The following is an 11,143-nucleotide window of genomic DNA, read 5'->3' as shown; positions in this document are numbered from 1 at the left end:
GCAGGTGTGACCCTAAAAAGAAAAAAAAGCAACAAAGTGGTTTACTGAAGAAGTGGAATTGGGAGTTTCCTTATGGCGCAGCAGCTCAGGTATCCAGCCTTGGCACTGCAGCAGCTCGGGTTACTGCTGAGACATGGGTTTGATCCCTGGCCTGCGAACTTCCACATACCTCGGGTAAGGCCAAAAGAAAAAAGAAAAAATGGAATTAAGAAAATGAAGGAGACTTTTGGTCTGGCTTTCTGGTACGTCAGGGATCAGATGAGACACCCCTAACGTGACTGAGTTCACGGGAAGGTCAGTGAGAGCAGCTGGCTGCTGCTGGGGAACCTTGAATGCCTGGGGACTCAGCTCACTAGGATCGGGGCACCTGTTAGACACAGTGGGCATGAGATCCAGGCTACTTATTTTTAAGTGGACGGCTGAGAAAATCTGACAGGGTAAGTTTTTGGTAGATTACAAGTAGATCCATCCGGATGCAAAGTGTGGGGATATAAGACAAAAGCAGTGGATACATCTGTGTCTTGAAAGCTTGGTGCCAATAATGGGACCAAGAACAAGAAACTGGAAACTACCTACGTCTGTGTGACCCTTGCTGAAAGTAATAATCTGTACACGGATTTAGCACGAGGCTCATGAGAAGGAGTTCAGTCTCAGCCTGCTGAGCTGGAAAGATGTCCACGATGTGGTATCACATAGGAAAAAGTTAAGATGCTCGACTCTTCTCTTAGCAAATAAAGCATCAGACTGACCTGAGTAAGGAAAGGGTGTAAGGCTCTCCATAGAAACAGACCAGTGGGATGTGTGTGTGCACATGATTTATTTTAAGGAGTCGGCTCTTGGCATTGTGGGAGGTTGGCAAATCTGCCATCTGTAGGGCAAGAGGGCAGGCCAGCACGTTGGAGACTTAGAGACAGGATTTCTCCCTTCTTCCTTCCTTCCTCTCTCTTCCTTCTTTCTTTCTTTTTTGCTTTTTAGGCCCACACCCATGGCATCTGGAGGTTCCCAGGCTAGGGACCAAATCGGATCTACAGCTGCCAGCCTACCCCACAGCCACAGCAACGCAGCATCCGAACCACAACTGCAGCCTACATCACACTTATGGCAACGCTGGATCCTTAACCCACTGAGCAAGGCCAGGGATCAAAACCTGCAACCTCATGGTTCCTCGTTGGATTTGTTTCCCCTTTGCCACGACGGGAATTCCTCCCTTTTTTTTTTTTTAATGATTTTTATATTTTCCATTATAATTGGTCTATAACGTTTTGTCAATGTCTACTGTACAGCAAAGAGACCCAGGCACAAGCACACAGACACACACACACACACATATATATATACATTCTTTTTCTCACATTATCCTCCATCATGTTCCATCACAAGTGACTAGATACAGTTCCCTGTGCTGTACAGCAGGATCGCATTGCTTATCCACTCCAAAGGCAATAGTTTGCAACTAGCAGGGTTTCTGTTACAGTCTTGAGTCAGAATTCTTTCTCTGGGAATCCTCAGTTTTTCCCTCCTAAGGCCTTTATTTTATTTTATTTTTTGTCTTTTTAGGGCCACACCTGAGACACATGGAGGTTCCCAGGTTAGGGATCAAATTGAAGCTGTAACCGCTGGCCTATGCCACAGCTCACGGCAACGCCGGATCCTTAACCCACGGAGCGAGGCCAGGTTTTGAACCTATGGCCTCATGGTTACTAGTCAGATCCGTTTCCACTGAGCCACGACGGGAACTCCTCCTAAGGCCTTTAACTAGGGAATGAGGCCCACCCATAGTATGGGATATAATTTGTAGTTGTTTTTGTATTTCTTTTTAAAAATGTTTAATTTTTAAAGTTATGGTTGATTTACAATATGCCAAGTTTTGTTGTACAGCAAAGTGACTCAGTTATATATATGTATATACACGTATATATGTATATATATACTTAACATTCTTTTTTTTAATCTTTTATTTATGTGTATATTTCTTTTTTTTTTTTTTTTTTTTTTTTTTTGTCTTTTTTGTCTTTTGTTGTTGTTGTTGCTATTTCTTGGGCCGCTCCCGCGGCATATGGAGGTTCCCAGGCTAGGGGTTGAATCGGAGCTGTAGCCACCGGCCTACGCCAGAGCCACAGCAACGCGGGATCCGAGCCGCATCTGCAACCTACACCACAGCTCACGGCAACGCCGGATCGTTAACCCACTGAGCAAGGGCAGGGACCGAACCCGCAACCTCATGGTTCCCAGTCGGATTCGTTAACCACTGCGCCACGACGGGAACTCCTATTTATGTGTATATTTCTACTGTACAGCATGGATCTTATATCCTTTTCCATTATGGTTTATCCCGGGAGATGAGATATCCTTCCCTGTGCTATACAGTAGGACCTTATTGTAAATGTAGTAGTTTGCATCTACTGACCCTAGGCTCCCATTCCATCCCTCTCCTTCCTCTCCTCCCCCCTGGCAACCACTAGTCTGTTCTCTGTCTGTGCATCTGTTTCTGTTTTGTAGAGAGGATCATTTGTGCTATATTTTAGATTCTACCTACTAGGGATAATCATATGGTATTTGTCTTTCTCTTTCTGACTTCACTCAGTATGATAATTCCTAGTTGCATCCATGTTGCTCTAGATGGCATTTCATTCTTTTATACAGCTGAGTCATATTCTGCTGTATGCATGTACCACATCTTAATCCGTCTATTGATGGGCATTTAGGTTGTTTCTAAGTCTTGGCTGTTGTGATAGTGCTGCTTCATTGAATATAAGGGTGCATGTATGTTTTTGAATTGTTTCATCCGGGTATATACCCATAAATGGGATTGCTGGATCATATGGTAACTCAATTTTTATTTTTCTGAGGAATATCCCTATTTTTCCCTGGAATGGCTGCACCAACTTACATTCCCATCAACAGTGCAGGAGGGTTCCCTTTTCATGAAGTGTAATTTTTTTTTTAGGGCCACACCCATGGCATATGGAGGTTCCCAGACTAGGGGTCAAATTGGAGCTGCAGCTGCTGGCCTACAGCACAGCCACAATAACACTAGATCTGAGCCATGTCTGGGACCTACACCACAGTTCATGGCAATGTCGGATCCATAACACACTCAGTGAGGCCAGGGATTGAACCCACATCCTCACGGATCCTAGTCGAGATCGTTAACACTGAGCCACGAAGGGAGCTCCATGAAGTGTAACCTTAAAGTCAGCTGATTGTAGATGGTATTCACGTCATGCCTACAAATACCTTCAGAGCAGCATCTAGACTAGTGTTTGCCATGCAACTGGGCACCATGGCCTGGCCAAAGAGATGCAAAATTTAACCATCATAGGGTAGAAAATGATTAATTAATATCTTCTTTTTTTTTTTGTCTTTTGTCTTCTAAGACCGCACCCATAGCATATGAAGGTTCCCAGGTTAGGGGTCCAGTGGGAACTGTAGCCACTGGCCTACACCAGAGCCACAGCAACAAAGGATCTCAGCCGTGTCTGCGACCTACACCACAGCTCACAGCAATGCTGGATCCTTAACCCACGGAGCGAGTCCAGGGATTGGACCTGCAGCCTCATGGATGCCAGTCGGGTTCGCTAACCGCTGAGCCACGGTGGGAACTCCAATATTTCTTTATTTATAATTGTATTGTTTGGTTTGAAAACTTGTATTGTGTCCTTTAAAACAACATCTTAAAAACAAAAAGGACTAGCTTGAAATACAGATGTCCAAGTTAGTGAAAATAAATAAGGGAAAATGTGAGTTATGCTATATGTAGCATTCTATTTATATTTTAACTATTTTATGTTGCTGAAAGTACACTAGATGTCTGTCAGACATAACGTTGAGCTGAAAGGTTAAGTGAGAAACTTTTGCTGGTTATTTCAGTTTTTAACTACTTGTTATTCAATGAATGTAATACTTTTATAATTAAATTTTTTTAAACTTTTTTTTTTCTTTGGACAATGGAGGGGAATCTCTAGAAAAATGTATCCTGGGGGCTACATACTTAAGCCCCCTAAAACCCCTGGACTATTTTATGAAATTTTTAGTCCCCTCCGACATACTCATTTTCAAACTAGGGTTCATTGCATTGGATGGTGCAGTGACAACTCTGCTTTCTTTCTTTTTTTTTTTTTTTTTTTTTGTCTTTTTGCTATTTCTTTGGGCCGCTCCTGCGGCATATGGAGGTTCCCAGGCTAGGGGTCGAATTGGAGCTGTAGCCACTGGCCTACGCCAGAGCCAGAGCAACGCGGGATCCGAGCCGCGTCTGCAACCTACACCACAGCTCACGGCAACGCCGGATCGTTAACCCACTGAGCAGGGGCAAGGACCGAACCCGAAACCCCATGGCTCCCAGTCGGATTCGTTAACCACTGCGCCACGACGGGAACTCCACAACTCTGCTTTCTCTTGAGAGGTTTTGCCTATCAATTATAACCTTGCAAATAGATTTTGTTCTTTTTTTTTTTTTTTTTTTTCTTTTTAGGGCTGCACCCGAGGCATATGGAGGTTCCCAGGCTAAGTGTTGAATTGGAGCTGGGGCTGCTGGCCTACGCCACAGCCACAGCCACGCCAGATCTGAGCCGCGTCTGCAACCTACACCCCAGCTCACAGCAACACCCTTCTTAACACACTGAGCGAGGCCAGGGATCGAACCCGAGTCCTCACGGATGCTAGCCGGGTTCGCTAACCGACAAACCATGACGGGAACTCCTCACCCAGTTTCTCTTACTGACACTTAAAGAAATCAAAATCTCTGTCAACTAGTGTTCAGTTCAGGCTGGAATTCTTTGTTTCTTTTGTCTTTTTAGGGCCACAACCTTGGCATGTGGCAGTTGCCAGGCAAGGGGTTGAATCAGAGCTACAGCTGCCGGCCTACACCAGAGCCACAGCAACACGGGATCCGAGCCAGTCTGCGACCTACACCACAGCTCACGGCAACACCAGATCCTTAACCCTCTAACCGAGGCCACGGATTGAATCTGCATCCTCACGGATACTAGTTGGGTTCGTTACCACAGAGCCACAACAGAAACTCCTTTTTTTTTTTAAAAAAAAAAAAAAAGGTAAAATATACATTTAAAAAATGTACTGTTTTAACAATTTTTAAGTGTACAGTTCTGTGGCATTAAATCCATTCACACTGTGCCACCCTCACCACCATTTCTATTTTGTCTTGTGGAACTGAATTCTAAACCCATTAAAGAAATCCCTTCAGGAGTTCCCGGCGTGGCGCAGTGGTTAACGAATCCGACTAGGAACCATGAGGTTGCTGGTTCGGTCCCTGCCCTTGCTCAGTGGGTTATGGATCCAGCGTTGCCGTGAGCTGTGGTGTAGGTTGCAGACACGGCTCGGATCCTGCGTTGCTGTGGCTCTGGCGTAGGCTAGTGGCTACAGCTCCGATTTGACCCCTAGCCTGGGAACCTCCATATGCCGCGGGAGCGGCCCAAGAAATAGCAAAACGACAAAAAAAAAAACAAAAAAACAAACAAACAAACAAAAAAAAACCATTAAAGAAATCCCTTCAGAGTTCCTGTTGTGACTCAGTGGATTAAAAATTTAAGTAGCGTCCATGAGCATGTGTGTTTGATCCCTGGCCTCGCTCAGTGGGCTAAGGATGCAGCGTTGCCGTGAGCTGTGGTGTAGGTCACAGATGCGGCTTGGATCCCATGTTGCTGTGGCTGCGGTGTAGGCCAGCGGCTACAGCTCCAATTGGACCCCTAGCCTGGGAACCTCCATATGCCATGGGTGCGGCCCTAAAAAAGACAAAAAAAAAAAAAAAAAAGCCCCCGTTTTGTCCCTTGCCCCGAGCCCTGCCAACTGCCATCCTACTTTTGGTCTCTAGGATGCCTTTAAGGTTCGCCCATGTTGCAGCACCTGGCAGAATTTCCTTCCTTTTTCAGGCTGAGCCCTGGCTCCGTTACACGTAGGTACCACAGCGTATCTGTGCATCTGTCAGAGGACAGTGGGGCTGTCTGCACGTTTTAGCCATTGTCAGTGATGCTGCTATAAATACGAATGTATACACACCTCCCTGAGTTTCTGCTTTCCATCTTCTTGATTATCTGCCCCGAAGTGGAATTGCTGGATCACATGGTTCTTCTATTTTTAATCTTCGGAGGAACTGCACCCTGTTTTCCACAGCGGCTGTGCTGTTTTACATTCTCACTAGCGGTGCCCAAGGATTATGCTTGCTCCGCAGCCTCGCCAACAATTCATGTTTTCTATTTTTGTGGTAGTAACCAGCCTCGTGGCTGTGAGGGGATAGATATCTCATTGTAGTTTGGATTTGCCTTTCCCCACAAAGTAGTGGTGTGGAATATCTTCTCCTGTTTTTTTTGGCTATTTGTAGATCTTCTTTGGGAAAAGACCTGTTCAAGTTCTTTTCCTGTTTTTGAATTGGGTCGTTTGGTTCTTTTGTTGTTGTTTCAGCAGTTCTCTCGGCATTCTGGATGGTTATCTGTTAGGAGATGTATGATTTGCACATATCTCTTCCTAGTCTGTGGACTGCCTTTTTATACTCTTTAAAAAATTTTTATTATAGTTGATTTCTAATGTTCTGTCATTTTCTTCCATATAGCAAAGTGACTCAGTTTTATATATATATAAACACACACACACACATTCTTTTTCTGCATTATCCTCCATCGTGTTCCATCACAAGTGATCCTTGGGGGAGTTCCCGTCATGGTTCAGTGATGAATGAACCCGACTAGTGTACCTGAGGATGTGGGTTCGATCCTTGGCCTTGCTCAGAGGTTAAGGATCCAGTGTTGTCCTGAGCTGTGGTGTAGGTGGTAGACGTGGCTGCGTTGCTGTGTCTATGGTGTAGGCCAGCAGCTGCAGCTCTAATTTGACTCCCTAGCCTAGGAACTTCCATATGCCGAAAGTGCGGCCCTAAAAAGACCAGAAAAAGAAAAAAAAAAAAAAAAAGATAAGAGTTCCTTGGGCTATACAGCAGACTCTCATTGCTTATCCATTCCAAATGCAATAGTTTGCATCTCCTAGCCCCAAACTCCCAGTCCCTCCCACTTCCTCCCCCTCTCTCTTGGCAACCACAAGTCCGTTCTCCACATCCATGAGTTTTGTGTATCTTCTGTAGATAGGTTCATTTGTGCCATATATTGGATTCCAGATATGTGATATCATATGGTATTTGTCTTTCTCTTTTACTTAGTATGAGAATCTCTAGTTCCTTTGCTTAGTATGAGAATCTCTAGTTCCATCTATGTTGCTGCGAATGACATTATTTTGTTCTTTTTAATGGCTGAGTAGTATTCCATTGTGTATATGTACCACTGTCAATGGACATTTGGGTTGTTTCCATGTCTTGGCTATTGTGAATAGTGTAGCAGTGAACATAGGGGTGCTTGTGTCTTTTTCAGTGAATGTTTTAGATATATGCCTAGGAGTGGGATTACTGGATCATGTGGTAGTTCTGTATTTAGTTTTCTGAGGTACCTCCATCCTGTTTTCCATAGTGGTTTTGTCAATGTACGGTTCCACCAACCAATTCCAGCAACATATAAAAAAGATTGTACACTATGGCCTTTTTACTCTTTGATAGTATCTTTTGATGCAGAAATTTTTAAAACTAAAAAAAAATTGGAGTGCCTGCTGTGGTGTAGTGGATTAAGAATCTGATGGCAGCATCTCGGGTCACTGCAGAGGCACTGGTTTGATGCCTCGCCCAGTGCAGTGGGTTAAAGGAACTGGCATTGCTGCAGCTGCAGCACAGGTTGCACCTTTGGCTTGGATTCAATCCCTGGCCCAGAAGTTTTATGGTGAGTGTGGTCATAAAATTTTTAAAAAATAGTAAATTTTTTCATGAAGTCTGGTTGTCTTTTTTCTTTTCTTTTTTTCTTTCCTTTTTGGCCTCACCTGTAGTATGTAGAAATTCCTGGGCCAAGGGTCAGACAGCAGTGACAGCACCAGATCTTTAACCTGTTGAACCACAAGAGAATTACAACTTTGTCTTTTGTTACCTGTGCCTTTGATATCATATGCACGAAATCAGTACCAAATTCAATATTGTAAACTTTTTATTGTATATTTTTCTTCTAAGAGATCTTTTTGGTATTTTATTTTACTTAAAAAATATTTAGGGAGTTCTCGTTGTGGCTCATCTGTAACGAACCTGACTGGTATCCACAAAGATGCGGGTTCAATCCCTGGCCTCGCTCAGTGGGTTAAGGATCTAGCATTGCCTTGTAGGTGTAGATCGCAGATGCGGCTTGGATCTGGTGTTGCTGTGGCTGTGGTGTAGGCCAGCAGCTACATATCTCATTCGACCTCTAGCCTGGGAACTTCCATGTGCTGCAGATGTGGCCCTAAAATATATATATATATATATAAATATATATATATATATCGGAGTATAGTTGATTTCCACTGTTGTGTTATTTTCTGATGTACAGCAAAGTGATTCAGTTATACCCATTCTTTTACTGATTCTTTTCTCATGTAGGTTATTACAGAATGTTGAATAGAGTTCCCTTGTGCTATACAGTAGGTCATTGCTGATCTTCTAAGAGTTTTACTGCTTTAGATCTTACATTTGGGTCCTAGGTCCATTTTGAGATAATTTTTTATATGGTATTAGATTAAGGTCCACCTTCTTTTTTTTTTTTTTTTTTGCATCTGGGTATCCAGTTTCCTCAGCATCATTTGTTGAAATTACTGTCGTTTCTCCATTGAATGGTCTTGCCACCCTTGTCAAAAATCATTTGTCCATATCTGTGAGGGTTTATTTCTGGGCTCCCTATTTTATAGTTCTCTCTGTCTGTCTTTATGCCAGTATCACGCTGTTTTGATTACTGTAGGTTTTTTTGTTTTGTTCTGTTTTGTCTTTTCTAGGGCCGCACCCGCAGCATATGGAGGTTCCCAGGCTAGGGGTCTAATTGGAGCTGTAGCTACTGGCCTACACCACAGCCACAGAAACGCCACATCCGAGCCGCATCTGCAACCTACAGCATAGCTCACGGCACCGCCAGATCCTTAACCCAGTGAGCGAGGCCAGGGATCGACCCCACAAACTCATGGATCCTAGTTGGATTTGTTAACCACTGAGACATCATGGGAACTCCTGATTACTGTGGGTTTGTAATAAGATTTGAAATCAGGAAGTGTGAATCTGCAGCTTTTTTCTTTTTCAAGTTTTTTTGGCTATTTGGGGGTCCCTTGAGACGCCATATGATTTTTTAAGATGAGTTTTTCTGATTCAGCAAAACCCATCATTGGGATTTTATTTTTATTTATTTATTTATTTATTTATTTATTTATTTATTTATTTGTCTTTTTGTTGTTGTTGTTGCTATTTCTTGGGCCGCTCCTGCAGCATATGGAGGTTCCCAGGCTAGGGGTTGAATTGGAGCTGTAGCCACCGGCCTACGCCAGAGCCACAGCAACGGGGGATCCGAGCCGCATCTGCAACCTACACCACAGCTCACGGCAACGCCGGATCGTTAACCCACTGAGCAGGGCAGGGACCGAACCCGCAACCTCATGGTTCCTAGTCGGATTCGTTAACCACTGTGCCACGACGGGAACTCCCATTGGGATTTTAATAGAAATTGCATTGACTCTGTAGATTTCTTTGGGTAGTATCAACATTTTATTAGTAAGTGTTCTATCAGTTCTTGTGGCTCAGTGGAAACGAATCTGGCTAGCATCCATGAGGATGCAGGTTCGTGCCATGGCCCCTCTCAGTGAGTTAAGGATCCAATGTTGCCATGAGCTGTGGTGTAGTTTGCAGACGTGGGTAGGATCTAGTGTTGCTGTGGCTGGGAACCTCCATATGCTGCAGGTACAGCCCTAAAAAGACCAAAAAAAGTATGGGCATTCCTGTTGTGGAGTAGCAGAAAAGAATCTGACCAGGAATGATGAGGTTGTGGGTTCGATCCCTGGCCTCGCTCAGTGGGTTAAGGATCCGGCATTGCCCTCAGCTGTGGTGTAGGTCGCAGAGGAGGCTCGGATGTGGCATTGCTGTGGCTGTGATGTAGGCCAGCAGCTACAGCTCCAATTAGATCGCTAGCCTGGGAACCTCCATATGCCACGGGTGCGGACCTAAAAGGACAAAAAGACAAAAAAAAAAAATTGAAAATAAATAAAGGGGTTCCCTGCTGGATCAGCAGGTTAAGGATCCAGCATTGTCACTGCTGTGGTGCAGGATTCCTGGCCTGGGAATAACTATTAAAAAAAAAAATTTCAATCCATGAACATGGGATGTATTTCCATTTATTTATTTATTTATTTATTTTTTCATCTTTTTAGGGCCATACCCATGGCATGTGGAAGCTCCCAGGCTAGGGGTCAAACAGAGATGAAGCACAAGCCTATATCACAGCCACAGCAACACCGGATCCAAGCCACATTTGTAATCTACACCAGAGCTCATGGCAATGCTAGATCCTTAACCTACCGAGCGAGGTCAGGGATCGAACCCACATCCTCATGGATATTAGTTGGATTCACTTCTGCTGTGCTCCGATGGAACTCCCATGATATGCAAATATCTTAAATTGTTATATCTTCTTGCTGTTCAGAATCTTTTATTCATATTATATATGGTCCTTTTGCCTCATAGCCTTTTGATATATCAGTGTTGTCTAATATTAGTATAGGGCCACCTGCTCCCTTTTGGTTACTATTGGCATAGAATGTCTTTTCCCATCCTTTATCTTTCAACCCGTTTGTCTTTGGATCTCAAGTGTGTCTCTTAGAGACAGCATATGTTTGGCTCTTGTGTTTTTACCAATCTGCTTTTTTAAAAACATCTGTCTTTTGATTGGTGAGTTAAATTCACCTATACTAAAGTAATTTCGAAAAGGAGTGACTTCTGTCCTTGCGCTATTCGTTTTCTTTTTTTTTTTTTTTGTCTTTTTTTTGCCATTTCTTGGGCCACTCCTGTGGCATATGGAAGTTCCCAGGCTAGGGGTCTAATCGGAGCTGTGGCTGCCAGCTTACGCCACAGCCACAGCAACGCAGGATCCGAGCCACGTCTGCAACCTACACCACAGCTCGTGGCAACGCTGGATCCTTAACCCACTGAGCAAGGCCAGGGATCAAACCCGCAACCTCATGGTTCCCAGTCGGATTCGTTAACCACTGCGCCACGACGGGAACTCCCGCTATTTGTTTTCTATATACCTTATCGCTT

Source organism: Sus scrofa, chromosome 11, assembly GCF_000003025.6.
Source record: "Sus scrofa isolate TJ Tabasco breed Duroc chromosome 11, Sscrofa11.1, whole genome shotgun sequence".
In the NCBI taxonomy this organism is placed as follows: Eukaryota; Metazoa; Chordata; class Mammalia; order Artiodactyla; family Suidae; genus Sus; species Sus scrofa.
Note: the sequence above shows the minus strand (reverse complement) of the source record.